The following is a 15,065-nucleotide window of genomic DNA, read 5'->3' as shown; positions in this document are numbered from 1 at the left end:
TGTGAGGACCTTCAAGATCTTCGCTTGGCCATGGGCCCTCAAGGAGCCTGTCCCCATAGTGGGCCAGGGGTCGTTCCCTGAACTACTAGGAAGCCTGTCTGGCCGCGGGTGGGAGGCCAGTTCTCTCCTGGGTGGCACTGGGGGAAAGGTGTCAGGGTGGCCAGTGTGCCCCTGAACTCAGGAGGGAAAGACCACGGCGTGATCTGTGGACCCCTGGAGCCCCACAGAGAAGGTCTCTGTATATGAGGCTCAGCAGTTGGGCTTGTGGGTACTTGAGCTCGACCCCTTCTCCCGGAGGCATAGAGTGCAATGGCCAAGCAGCTTAGAGATGAGCTGTGTGCTCAGCAGCAAGGGGTGCTGTGTCCGGAGCCGAGCGGCAGACAGCTGCTTCTGCCTTTCTTGCCTCTGCAGTGTTTCCAGCTTGGAGTAGCGCGGCTGTGCCAGGCTAAATTAAAACTGGAGGTACTCTGAGCTTGCTGCTTTTTAAGGCTAGAGTATTTGAGGTGAAAGAGAGGGAGTGAGTCTAAAATAAAACGTGACTCTGTTGGGGGTGTGCATCCAGCTGCTGTCCTTGTGCTTGCTGTTCTAGAAGCGATGGAGCCTGTTCCATGCTGGGGTCTTGTTCAGACATGCGTGATGGCCATTGTCCTGAGTTCGGCCTGTTTGGATTTTTCTGATGGAGCACATACTCTACAAAAGCGATTTAGGACCTCACACTCTAACCTCTGGCTTGGCGTATCAAGGTGTGACCCAGACATGGTTTGGAGATGAGTGGCAAACATGCTTTAGAAAGTCCCTTTGTGAGTGACTGATGTGACAGGCCACATTGACTGATGGTGGTGGTTCTGTTAAGCCTGGTGTGATTCTCCACTCAGCATTCTGAGGGGAAAGCGGGAAGCTAAACTCTCAAACTCTGGGACCTGGAGTAACCATGGAACAGAATTTATGGAAGCACTGATTGCAACATTTGGGGGGAAATAACGACAGGACCACATAGATACCCTGGTCATTCATGAATGAAACCGACCAGCTTTCTTTCCTCCTGCCTGTGGAAGGTGGCCCCTGAGTACTGACCAAGGAGTGATGATTGCCCGTGCATTAGGAATGTTATATTAGGAATTGGAGGGCAGAGAGCCCAAGAACTTGAGTTGTAGTCATTAGTCAGGGCTGTTTCTGATGCTGGAGCATCTTCCCGTGAGCAAAAGGCCTAGTTTCATGTGCTGATGCTAATGGTCCTGGGAGGGGACACTTCGGGTGGAGGCCCATGGTATGCCGAGGCTCAGAGCCTTTCCGTGGACTGGGTTTGGAGGTCCTTAGAGGCACTTGGCATATGAGCACCTGCTTTTGAGGGAGAGGACTCCTGGAACAGGTAGAGAGGTCATTTTGCCAGGGGTTGGCCCTCTTCCCATACAAGTATCAGGGTCCCTGCATCTGAAGGGGTGCTCCTGGGAGCTTGGGAGTCCAGATGGGGATCCGTTAGCAGGTTGGGGCACTCTTGCCCAGGGAAGCTTCTTCACAACAGTAGTGGGTTCTATGGGGCGTACTGTGGAAATGGCAAATTCAGGGAATTGGAGCTCTAGCAAGTTCAAGGTCTCCAACCACAGGGGCATGTCCTGGATCTTAGGGAGTCTTGAGACATGCCTGGGTAGTGGAGCCTTGGTTCTACCATGGAGCAGCATGTGACCTTGAGTAAGTGACTTCATCTCCTCAGGTGACTTTCTTGTAAAGCGGTGGTCCTCCTCCTGTGCATCTCATGGGGTGGTTGGGGGTCTGGATAAGATGCCTTATGTCCTGCCCCTCCAACTTCAGCTCTGCAGGGCTGCTGGGGACCTATCAGACAGGCCATGGAGCCCCATGACTTGGTGCCCTCCGCTTGTTGATGCCTATTGAGACTTTGGGCTTGGCTCACATACCCTGCCAGACCAAAGGGACAATGATGGGTGGCCTTCTGTGTCCCCCACAGATAAGATGGGACACATGGAGTGCTTGTCAGCCCCCTGCACGTGAGGAGCGCTGGCTCTTCTGTGGTGCTGCGGTCCCTGTTCAGGAGGGCAGATGTTGGAGCTGGTCCACTTGGTTCACACCCTGGCTTGACCACTAAAAGGCTGTGTGACTTTGAGCAAGTGACTTCTCTTGCCTGCCTTTTCTCACCTGTAAAATGCCACGATCATAAGGTTGTTGGCAGTTAAATGAGTTAATCCGTGTCAGGTGGTGAGGCCCCCCCCCCTCCACCGCTACCCCCGGAGCGGGGGGCACACAGTCAGCCCTCTGTAAGTTCGGTGGAGCAGCTACGATGAGCTTCCCCAGCACAGTGCACAGCGCATGGTGGGCCTTAACACACCTGTATGAAGAAGAAGGGCAGAAGAGTTTGGGATTATGGTGAGTCAAGCTGAAATATCAGGCCAGAGAGTTGTCTTCCTTTTTTTCCCTGAAACCTCAAGTTTCCCTGCAGTGCTGATAAGATACAGAGATCAAGGCTGAAGTATCTGCTAAAAAAACCTGCCGCGAGCAGGGGACGGAGGAAGGACTGCTTCCCACCGTCCCAGGCCCTGACCCCCAACCTCTGTCTCCTCCTCCACCCCTGCCCTAGGGAGGCACAAGGCTGCATGCAGCAAGGACAGCTTGGCGGGAGCCAGGCAGGATGCAGCTTTTGCTTGCCCTTCTGGTCTTGTCTGCATTTCATGCTCAGGCAGCTAATTGGTACCTCACCGTGGAGCACAGTCTTTTACTTTTGGCTACTGTAATGGCACATGGGAAGGGCGGTTTTAATGAATTACTGTTTTCTTTTGGAGATTAAGCTTTCATTATGAATATAATTGTGGACACTTAGCCTTCTGGTACTTACATATCATTTGCCAATTAGGATAATGGACTAGAAAGCCCCTTGGAAAGTGACAGGGACAAAGTTAAGCCTGTAACTCAGCTTGGGGTGCTGGCAAATGGAACGCTTTGCCAACTGGAAGCAACATATATCAAGTCTGTGCACAATATGCGTGTGCCAAGAGGTCTGAAAATATTCCTGACCTTTGAGAAAGAGAGATTAAAATTAGCAGGCGGCCATGCGGCAGCCAGCTCCAGTAGTTTGTGATGTGGTCATTCTGGAGTGTCTGCCATGCCCACCACATGCTTCTGGGACGGCTGCAGGGCAGGAGGCTGTGCTGCTTAATTTTAGAATTCAGTGACGAAATATAATGTTGAAAGCATTTATGATGGATCTGGATCTAATGTCGTGATGCTTCCTTCACTTTTAGAGGGCCTGGGTCTCCTGGGCACTTTCTCTTATTCCCTCTAGAGCCAGATTTCCTCACCTTGGCAGTGTTGACATTTTGGGCAGGATACTTCTTTTTGGTGGGTCATCCTGTGCAGTCTGGGATGTTTACCAGTATCCCTGGTCTCTGCGTACTAGATGCCAGTAGCAACATCCCTGGTTGTGACAGGAAAAAAATGCCTCCAGACTTTGTCGACTCTCCCCTGGAGGGCAGAATTAGCTGCTTCTCCTTAAACTGTGCTAACTGGGTCTATTCCTAACTCCTAACTGCATTGATGGTATGGCCCCAACCTTCAGAAAAATCGGAGTTCCGCTGATATCCTATGTGAGGGCAGAGAGCTAATCCACGTGGATTCGCAGGCCTGGGGTCTACAGTTGAACTGGTCTTAGGGGAGGTCTTGGGAGGTGGTGAGTCGTTTGATGAAAGCCTGGAAGGATTTATACAGGTAACATGGAGGGAGACTGAAGGGGTGCCTGGAGGAGAGACACCTGAGTGGGCACGGACAGGAGTAGAGTGAATGTGGCAGCAGAGGGAATCCACTCTACTTGAGTACAAGATCGAAGCAGGAAACAACATGGGAGTGTGGGGGGTAGGGGAGGGGGAAGGTGAGAAATGCCTTGGTTTTCTGACCTATCTACTGGGGGAGGATACCGTCTGTTTCATAGCTTCATTAGTACATTCAAAAAAGATAATATCAATTTAAATATTGGGTTGCCCAAATAAAGATTATTAAGGTCTTTGTGTAGATAGCCTTCAAATACAAGATGTGATTTTTATTTTATTTTCTAAATAGGAAAGCAGGGAATCATTGAAATAAGATTTTGGGCAGGGGAGTAATATGGAAACAGGCTGTAAGGAAGACTATTCTAGAAATGGTATATAGAATGAATTGGAATGGGAGAAGCCAAAAGGTCAGGGTGGAGGAGAGGAGGCTGGTATTGCTGCTCACTACCAGAATATTTCAGGGGGTCTTGGTGGTAAGGAGGGACTCCTGGGTTATAATTGAGAAGCGTGGTTGCAGGATGCAGTGGTTGGCCTGATTCCATGATTAACTGAGGATGGTTACACTTTTCCTGCTCCCCCAAATGATTGGAAGTGATGTATAGTATTAAGACAACACAAAATAGTGTAGGCGCTGCTGAGTGGCTCAGTCGGTTAAGCGTCTGCCTTTGGCTCATGATCACAAGGTCCTGAGATTGAGCCCCGCATTGGGCTCCCTGCTCGGCGGGGAGTCTGCTTCTCCCTTTCCCTCTGCCATTCCCCCTGCTTGTGCTTGTGCCCTCTCTCTCTGTCAAATAAATAAATCTTTTTAAAAAACCAAAACAACACAAAATAGTGTATTAAATATGGATCATAACAAATCAGAAAGAACAAAGAAATAGATGATCCCAGGCATTTGGGATGAACTAGTTACTGCAGCTGGTCATTCAACATTAGCACTAAACTTGCTGATAGTTTAGTTGCAAAGGGCGACCACTGCCTTTGAACCTAGATGCTGCTCTTTGGGGTATCCCTTTGAGATGGTCTAGAGGAAGAAACCAGTGTTTTGGCTCTGATTTAGATTGTTACACAAAGGCACGGAATGTTTTTAGCTACAGGTTTTGCGTGCTCTCTCTAATAAAAAAAATATAATAATAAAAAGCCTGGTGATAATCTACTTTTTACTTCATAAGTCACTTGTTTTTGGTTAGATGCCCCCATGCCCTCCCAATTTTTTCTTCTGTAACATTCAGTAATCAGACTGTGTCTTGGTGTAAGTTCTTCCAGGTCAGTATTCTCAGGTGCATAGTGTGCTCTTTCAAATGTATTTTCAAATCTATGTATTTCTTAATTTTAAGAAAGCCTTCTTGTATTCTAGTTTTTCATAGTGGTTCTCTTGTTTTGCTTGTTGGCTTCAGGGACTCTGGTTTTCTATATGTTAGATCTTCTTTGCCAACTTGTGGTAATTCACTTTGTTTTGAATCATTTTCTTTTTGAATTAAAAAGTCCTCATTTAAATTTACACATTTTCTAAAGCATTATCTGTTCCATTTACTCTTGTTTCTTTTTTCTTTTTTTTTTTTTACTCTGGTTTCTTCTAGTTTAATATTTCTGAAGTGATTTTTTAATTTCAAATACCCAAGTTCTGTCAGTTCATTTGTTTTCCTAATTCTGATTTATATTGTTTTTGTATTATATTAATTCTCTGTATCTTTTATCTCACTTTTTAACAAAGTAGGTTATGGTGTTTTTTAGGGGGTGCCTTTCTGGCATGCTTTCATTGTCTATAAGTTGGTCATTCAGCTCCTTGGTCATTTTTTCCCTGTAGTAACTCTGCATGCGATTTGGCCTTTATACTTTATGTTCATTTTTGTGAAATTAGTTTTCCTAAACTTTGAGAAGGTGGCTTGGTTCAGTGTTTTCCAACATCATAGAGCTTCCTAATTTATTTCAGTATAGTGTTCAGGGACTTGGCTGGTTGCATTCTTGGACTTCTCGGCTCTGTTCTGGTCTATTTTTAACTGGATCATCTCTTTCCTTTGTATTGTTCCGATCTTGCTCAGTTTTGATGCCACTCCCAGCAATTTCTCCTATCCTGGAAGGGTGCCCTGGCAGCCAGTTTTAAGAGTTTACAGGGGCTAGACTGCTCCAGATCATTCAGTCCCAACCATGGGCTGACTGACTCACCTGGTAGTGGATTGGTCAATACCCATCTCAGTTTCAGCTGCTGTTCTCAAATTGGCCTACCATACTTTCCAGTGAATACCTACTAGCTATTTTGGGTTCTCCTGTTCTCATGTCTGTCAGATGTCTCATTGTTTCCTCTGTTTTCTGCTAAGCAGATGACAATACCATGCATGTCTTAAGGCTACTGGTAGTTGTCCTCCCCCACTTATATTTTAGTGTTTTGGGTTTTTTTCCCTTATGCTCCTGTATTTGACAGGCGTCATTTTATTGGAAAAGATGTTAATTGGGGTTCTTGTTTTGTCTGGTTGTTTTTTTTAAAGATAGAATGTCTTTGAAATTGTTACTTAAAATTCAGTTTACCTTTATATAGTAAAGCCCTCAAAACAACAGTGGATGGTTTGAAGATAGAAGGTTCCTTCCCTAATATGTAAAGGAAGTCTGGGGGGATGCATTCCAGGGCTAGCGTGGCGGTTCTGAGGCCATCAGGGACATAGTTTGCTCTTCCTCGTTGGCTCTGTCATTCCTGGCACAACTCTTCATAGTTCAGGATGACCACTTGAACTGCAGTCATCCCTCCTGTATTTTAGGTAGCAGAGAGGAGGGAGGGCTGAGGAAGGGCCTTTCCAGAAGTTTCTGTGTACATGGGATTAGTCAGAATTGAGTTCTGTAGCTACAGATAGCTGCTAAGGAGTCCTGTAAATAAATTCTTTTAGTTGGCTTCAGGGCCACCCTCAGGAAAACTGGGATTCTTCTCATGAGAAAGAATGGGAGAGTGAATACTGGGGTAGGCAACTCAGGCAAATGGACTTTTCCTGCTGTGTGCACGAGCAAACATACAGAAAGTGAATAAATATGTAGGAAGTTAAAAGGACATTTTGAGTAGGACTGTAATCGCTAACATATTCTTATTAAATTTATGTTATTCGGCAAATGAAAACAATTCAGTGCTGTGTGTTGACCGTTTTGTACAAATCTTGGGCTGCTGATGGCATCTCAGTGCAGATCTCGAGTCTCTTGGTGGGAGAGACGAGTGGCTTTGCTATCTGCCTTTCTAGCAGTAATTCCTAAATCACTGTCTTGTCAGTGTGGTATTATGCCAACCCTTGAGTACATCCATGTTGTGATGTCTGGATTTAAAGGGTTCTGTGGCTTCTTGGTTTATTTAGATAGGTAAGTGTCCATAGAAGCCATTAAAACATATGTATTATGGTAAAAGTGCTGGGTGACTTTTCCACTTTCCTACCGAGGCTGGGATGGCCTCATGGGAGTTTCTGCAGTTCCCTGCCTGAGTAGAGTCAAAGAACTTGGCAGAATCTGAGTCTGATGTTAGGTTGGAAAAATTGGTATTGGGCTCACTTTTGTGTAGTGTGTGGAGCCACAGATGGTCTTCGGTGGTTGGGTGATGAGAGGGCATGTTCCCTTTGCCGTCCTGTGTGTGTGGGCCATTGCGGATAATGCTCCTTGTGAATATTGGTGTGTAAATACCTCTTGGAGACCTTGCTTTCAATTATTTTGTGGACATAGACTCAGAAGTGTTGTTTTGGATCCTCGAGTCATTCTAGTTCTCATTCCATGAGGAACAGCTGTCTTGTCCACCATGATGGCACCCTTGGACGTTCCCACCAGCAGTGCATGAGCTTCCTGCTTCTCCACATCTCCATCCGTACTTTTAATTTTCTTGTTTTTTTTTTTTTTTTTTTTTGATAGCAGTAATTCTAAGGAGTGTGAGCCGATAGCAGACTGAGGTTTTAATTTGAATTTCTGCCATTCTGTTGCTGAGCCCTTTCTTTCACTCTCTGTAAGTGGGGAAATCATAGGGTATTGTGATAAAAGGGTATTAGTTTTGGAATATTACAGGCTTTCAGGTGGTGCTGGTGTTGCCAGAGGGGCTGAAAGAAGCCTCCTGGGTGCCTCATGGAGTCATTTGTTCAGCTCCTGCACTGAAACCATTACCTCATTGTACTGGGGCTGTGGGGCCATGTGTCTTTTGCAAAAAGAAAGTACAGTGGAAGCACACAGGCTAAAGTAAATTGCCTTTTTAGAAAACCTTCAGAAGCATGAGGGAAATATTTTGGCTTTTTTTTTTTTTTAAAATGCAAAGGTCTTGTCATTGTGTGCTTAAAGATTATTTGCTGTTTACTGAAAGTTTAAATATAAAAATCCTGCCTAAGTGGGTGAGATACTAAGCTCTGAATTCTGTAGCACCCATACCGATTTTTCTCCCAACTGAAGCTGTGATGTGTAACTAATATCTTGATACCATATTTGTGGGGGTTGTGGGGGGGGTGGGTTTCAGGTCCCTCAGTGGCAATACAAATTAAGTCTTTGGGTCAGAAACACCTAGAATCTTGAATAGAAAATTTGTATTTTTTCTTAAGTAGACAACTGATCTTTAATAAAACAGTATGCCTTGGCTCTCAGTTTCTTCATAATTTATCTCTTGTCTCTTGTGCCCTATCTTTCCTGCTCGTTGCCTTTGCTTGGTCAGAATCTCAGTATTTGAAAATGGGTTCCCCCTAACCCAAGCCATGCTTGTTTGCAAGCTGGTTTTAAGCCACACATACTTGCAAGCAAGTTACGGACCATTTATCCCTTTAACTGCCATTTTTTTTTTTTTTAACTCCAAATACACACAGATAATGGTTTTCACTCATTTTTGAGTGTATGGTTCAGTGGTGTTAAGTAGATTCACATTGTTTTATAAGCATCACCACCATCCATGTCCAGAACTATTCTCATCTTGCAAACCTGGAACTCCATACCCATTAAACAATGACTCTCCATCCCACCCGCCCCCCAAGCTCCTGGCAATCACCATTCTACTTTCTGTCTCAATGAATTTGACTCTTCTGGGTTGCTTAGAAAAGTGGAACCCTACAAAGAGATGGAAATAGCATTCCTGCCCACTTCCCATAGATGGGCAGGGCATAAAAAAAAAAAAAATCTTGTTGGCTGCTATCTGCCCCCTACTTCGTAGGTCTTGAGTGGAGACTCCAGGGCCTGCTACTCAAAGTGCAGTCTCCAGAGCAGGTTAGAATGCAGCTCCTCAGGCCCCACCCAGAGTCTGCTTTTTCTCCCAGGTCCCAACACCATTTGTTGAAGAGACTGTCTTTTTTCCATTGGACATTCTTTCCTGCTTTGTCGAAGATGAGTTGACCATAGAGTTGAGGGTCCATTTCTGGGCTCTCTATTCTGTTCTATTGATCTGTGTGTCTGTTTTTGTGCCAGTACCATACTGTCTTGATTATTACAGCTTTGTAATCGAACTTGATGTCTGGAATTGTGATACCACCAGCTTTGCTTTTCTTTTTCAACATTCCTCTGGCTATTCAGGGTCTTTTCTGGTTCCATAGAAATTTTAGGATTATTTGTTCCATTTCTTTGAAAAAAGTTGGTGGTATTTTGATAGGGATTGCGTTGAATGTGTAGATTGCTCTAGGTAGCATTGACATCTTCACAATATTTGTTCTTTCAATCCATGAGCATGGAACGTTTTTCCATTTGTGTCTTCCTCAGTTTCTTTCATGAGTATTTTATAGTTTTCTGAGTACAGATTCTTTGCCTCTATGGTTAGGTTTATTCCTAGGTATCTTACGGTTTTGGGTGCAATTGTAAATGGGATCGACTCCTCAATTTCTCTTCTGTCTTGGTGGTGGTGTATAGAAATGCAGCTGATTTCTGTGCATTGATTTTTATATCCTGCCACTTTACTGAATTCCTGTATGAGTTTTAGCAGTTTTGGGGTGGAGTCTTTTGGGTTTCCACATAAAGTATCATATCATCTGCAAAGAGTGAGAGTTTGGCTTCTTCTTTGCCGATTCGGATGCCTTTGATTTCTTTTTGTTGTCTGATTGCTGTGGCTAGGACTTCTCGTACTATGTTGCATAGCAGTGGTGATAGTGGACATCCCTGCCGTGTTCCTGACCTTAGGGGGAAAGCTCTCAGTTTTTCCCCATTGAGAATGATATTCTCTGTGGGGTTTTCATAGATGGCTTTTATGATATTGAAGTATGTACCCTCTATCCCTACACTCTGAAGAGTTTTAATCAAGAAAGGATGCTGTACATTGTCAAATGCTTTTTCTGCATCTGTTGAGAGGATCATATGGTTCTTGTTCTTTCTTTTATTAATGTATTGTATCACGTTGAGTGATTTGCGGATGTTGAACCAACCTTGCAGCCCAGGGATAAATCCCACTTGGTCATGGTGAATAATCCTTTTAATGTACTGTTGGATCCTATTGGCTAGTATTTTGGTGAGAATTTTTGCATCCATGTTCATCAGGGATATTGGTCTGTAATTCTCCTTTTTGATGGGGTCTTTGTCTGATTTTGGGGATCAAGGTAATGCTGGCCTCATAAAATGAGTTTGGAAGTTTTCCTTCCATTTCTATTTTTTGGAACAGTTTCAGAAGAATAGGTATTAATTCTTCTTGAAATGTTGGGTAGAATTCCCCTGGGAAGCCATCTGGCCCTGGGCTTTTGTTTGTTGGGAGATTTTTGATGACTGCTTCAATTTCCTTAGTGGTTATAGGTCTGTTCAGGCTTTCTATTTCTTCCTGGTTCAGTTTTGGTAGTTTATACATCTCTAGGAATGCATCCATTTCTTCCAGGTTATCTAATTTGCTGGCATAGAGTTGATCATAATATGTTCTTATAATTGTTTGTATTTCTTTGGTGTTGGTTGTGATCTTTCATTCATGATTTTATTTATTTGGATCCTTTCTCTTTTTGATAAGTCTGACCAGGGGTTTGTCAGTCTTACTAATTCTTTCAAAGAACCAGCTCCTAGTTTCGTTGATCTGTGCTACTGTTCTTTTGGTTTCTATTTCATTGATTTCTGCTCTGATCTTTATTTCTCTTCTCCTGTTGAGTTTAGGCTTTGTTCTTCTTTCTCCAACTCCTTTAGGTGTAGGGTTAGGTTGTGTATTTGAGACCTTTCTTGTTTCTTGAGAAAGGCTTGTATTGCTATATACTTTCCTCTTAGGACTGCCTTTGCTGCATCCCAAAGATTTTGAACAGTTGTGTTTTCATTTTCATTGGTTTCCATGAATTTTTTTAATTCTTCTTTAATTTCCTGGTTGACCCATTCATTCTTTAGTAGGATGCTCTTTAGCCTCCATGTACTTGAGTTCTTTCCGACTTTCCTCTTGTGATTGAGTTCTAGTTTCAAAGCATTGTGGTCTGAAAATATGCAGGGAAAGATCCCAGTCTTTTGGTCCCGGTTGAGACCTGATTTGTGACCTAGGATGTGATCTATTCTAAAGAATGTTCCATGGGCACTAGAGAAGAATGTGTATTCCGTTGCTTTGGGATGGAATGTTCTGAATATATCTGTGAAGTCCATTTGGTCCAGTGTGTCATTTAAAGTCTTTATTTCCTTGTTGATCTTTTGCTTAGATCTGTCCATTTCAGTGAGGGGAGGTGTTAAAGTCCCCTACTATTATTGTATTGTTGTTGATGTGTTTCTTTGATTTTTGTTGTTGTTGTTGTTGTTAATTGGCTTATATAATTGGCTGCTCCCATGTTAGGGGCATAGATATTTACAATTTTAGATTTTCTTGTTGGATAGACCCTTTAAGTAGGATATAGTGTCCTTCCTCATCTCTTATATTATAGTCTTTGGTTTAAAATCTAATTTGTCTGATATAAGGATTGCCACCCCAGCTTTCTTTTGATGTCCATTAGCATGGTAAATGGTTCTCCACCCCCTCGCTTTCAATCTGGAGGTGTCTTTGGGTCTAAAATGAGTCTCTTGCATACAGCGTATCGATGGGTCTTGTTTTTTTTTTTTATACAATCTGATACCTTGTGTCTTTTGATTGGGGCATTTAGCCCATTTACATTCAGGGTAACTACTGAAAGATACGAATTTAGTGCCATTGTATTGCCTGTAAGGTGACTGTTACTGTATATTGTCTCTGTTCCTTTCTGGTCTGTTACTTTTAGGCTCTCCCTTTGCTTAGAGGACCCCTGTCAATATTTCTTGTAGGGCTGGTTTCGTGTTTGCAAATTCTTTTAGTTCTTGTTTGTCCTGGAGGCTTTTTATCTCTCCATCTATTTTCAATGACAGCCTGGCTGGATATAGTATTCTTGGCTGCATACTTTTCTCATTTAGTGCTCTGAATGCTAGTCCTTTCTGGCCTGCCAGGTCTCTCTGGATAGGTCTGTTGCCAATCTAATGTTTCTACCATTGTAGGTTACCGACCTCTTGTCCCGAGCTGCTTTCAGGATTTTCTCTGTCTCTGAGACTTGTAAGTTTTACTATTAGATGTTGGGGTGTTGACCTATTTTTATTGATTTTGAGGGGGGTTCTCTGTGCCTCCTGGATTTTGATGGCTGTTTCCTTCCCCAAATTAGGGAAGTTCTCTGGTATAATTTGCTCCAATATACCTTCTGCCCCCCTCTCTCTTATTTCTTCTTCTGGGATCCCAATTATTCTAATAATGTTTCATGTTATGGTATCACTTATCTCTCAAATTCTGCCCTTGTGATCCAGTAGTTGTTTATCTCTTTTTCTCAGCTTCTTTATTCTCCATCATTTGGTCTTCTATATCACTAATTCTCTCTTCTGCCTCATTTATCCTAACAGTTAGAGCCTCCATTTTTGATTGCACCTCATTAATAGCCTTTTTGATTTTGACTTGGTTAGATTTTAGTTCTTTTATTTCTCCAGAAAGGATTTCTCTAATATCTTCCATGCTTTTTTCAAGCCCAGCTAGTATCTTTAAAATTGTCATTCTGAACTCTAGTTCCGACATCTTATTAATGTCTGTATTGATTAGGTCCCTGGCAGTCGGTACTGCCTCTTGTTCTTTTTGTTGAGGTGATTTTTTTCCATCTTGTCATTTTGTCCAGAGGAGAATAGATGAATTAGAGAACAAAATGCTAACAGGGTAACAATGACCCCAGAAAAATACACACTAAACAAATCAGAAGAGGCCTGAAACCGGGGGAAAAGAAAGGGAAAGAAAGAAAAAAAAAATATGACCAGATATGATCAGGCTGGTGAATAGATCAGTGCCACACACTAGATTTTGGGTGTATTTTGGTCTGTTAGAAGAAAGTGCCTCCCAAAATTTTAAAGAAAGAAAAACTTATAGATGTACAAAAATAAGGGTAAATATGATGAAGGGATGGAATATGACTGTAAAGATGAAAATTATAAAAAATTTTATAAAAGGAATTGATAAGTTGATTGAAAAAAAGAAATTAAAAAAAGCGGAGAGAATGTGATCAGTCAGGACACTACAATAAAGCCATACACTAGAGATTTAGGGTGTATTTTGGTCTGTTAGAAGAAACTGTATCCCAAAATTTCAAAGAGAGAACAACTTATACATATACCAGTAATAAGGGTAACTACAATGAAGGGATAGAATATGACTCGAAAAATGAAAAATAAAAACGATTTTTAAAAAAGGGATTGATAAGATGTTGGTTGAAAAAGGGAAACAGAAAAATTAAAAAAAAAATAGAAAAAGAAAAAAGAAAATTAAAAACATTAACTTTGAAAGACTAAAGAATCATGGTAAAAAAGCCATGAATTCTATGTGCAGTATTCCCCTAGCACTGGAGTTCTGCCGTTCTCATTGATTGGTAAACTTGGTCTTGGCTGGCCGTTCTTGCTGATCTTCTGGGGGAGGGGCCTGTTGCCGTGGTTCCCAAATGTCTTTGCTGGAGGTGGAATTGCCCCGCCCTTGCTGGTCTGGGCTAAGTAATCTGCTTGGGTTTGCTCTCAGGAGCTTTTGGTACAGCTTTGGAGGCCAAGAGTGAAAATGGTGGCCTCCCAATCTCTGCCCCAGAGGAGCTGAGAACTCGGGGACCCACTCCTCAGCCCCCAGAGAAAAGCAGTCAATCACTCCCATCTCCCTGGTCTCCGGCCGCACTCCGTGCTCACCCGGCCTGTGACTGAGTGTTTCTATCTCTGGCACCCTACTCGATGTGGAGTCTCCAAACCCAGCAGATCCCTGCAGTGTGCTCCCATGCCGCTCCTCCTGGGGGAGGAAGGGGAGTCTCCCCGGATCTGCCGCTTGTTGGGTCCCTGCTGGAGGAGTAGTGGCCCAACTGTGCTGCAGATCATGGTTTATGACAACCCCGAGCTGAGAGCCTACTCCTTGGCTCTATCTCTGCAGCCGGCTTCCCCACTCCAATACCTGGGAGCTGTGCCGCACTCAGGCACCCCCGGTCCTTCTGTGACCCCGAGGGTCCTGAGACCACACTGTCCCAGTGACGGCGAGTGTTCCACCCCCTGCTTAGCCACTGGGGCGACGTCCCTCAGCAGAGCAGACTTCTAAAAGTTCCGATTTTGTGCTCTGCGGCTCTATCACTTGCCAGAAGTGGCCTATGGAGGCCCCCTCCCCTGCCATCTATCTTCCAGAATATCGCCTTGGATTCACTTCTCCACATGTCCTACGTTCCAGAAAGGGGTTGCTTTTCTGTTCAGAGAGTTGCTGCTATTCTTTTCTTTGATCTCCTGTTGAGTTTGTAGGTGTTCAGAATGGCTTGATCGCTATCCAGCTGAATTCCTGGGACCAGACAAAATGTAGGTCTCCTCCTCCTCCACCATCTTGCTCCTCCTCCATGTTTGGTTTTGATTTAGCATTTTTCCAAGCTTTATCTGTGTTGTAGCTTGGATCAGTCAGTACTTGATTCCTTTTTATGGTTGAATAATATACTCTTGTATGGATATACTACACTCTGCTTATCCATCTCCCAGCTGATGGACATTTGGGTTGTTTGCACTGTTTTGGTTATTAGGAATAATGTTGCCATGAACTCTGATGTAGAAGTGTTTGTGGACCTGTTTCCAGTTCTCTTGCGTATGTTTTTAAAATTCATTAAAAAAATCCATTGGTTTTTTAAAGTAGAAATCTTTTAAACACAGTGCTTTTGAAGTTGTGATGATCCATGGATAGCCCTGAACACAAGGGGATGATGACAGGGAGCAGTAGCCTTTGGGGTAGGCAGCATACAAGTACTGAGCCAGGAGGGCTTTGCCTTTTGGTTTTTAAAAGCAGAAAACCTGATAAAACTCCAGGGTTGAAGAAGTCCAGCATGTCTCTTTCATTCATTCTTCCTTTCCTCCTTTCCTCCCTCCTTTCCTCCCTCCTTTCCTCCCTCCTTTCCT

At 43.5% G+C, this 15,065-nt stretch overlaps 1 protein-coding gene across 8 annotated transcripts in view; it reads left to right on the top strand.

Moving 5' to 3' along the window:
- FHOD3 (formin homology 2 domain containing 3) overlaps nt 1-15,065 on the top strand; it is a 455,751-nt gene that overhangs the window by 82,690 nt on the left and 357,996 nt on the right. The window lies entirely within an intron of this gene.

This window comes from Mirounga leonina, unplaced genomic scaffold, assembly GCF_011800145.1.
Source record: "Mirounga leonina isolate KUSES-001 unplaced genomic scaffold, KU_Mleo_1.0 Mir_93, whole genome shotgun sequence".
Lineage (NCBI taxonomy): Eukaryota > Metazoa > Chordata > Mammalia > Carnivora > Phocidae > Mirounga > Mirounga leonina.
Note: the sequence above shows the minus strand (reverse complement) of the source record. Positions and strands in the feature narration are given on the sequence as shown.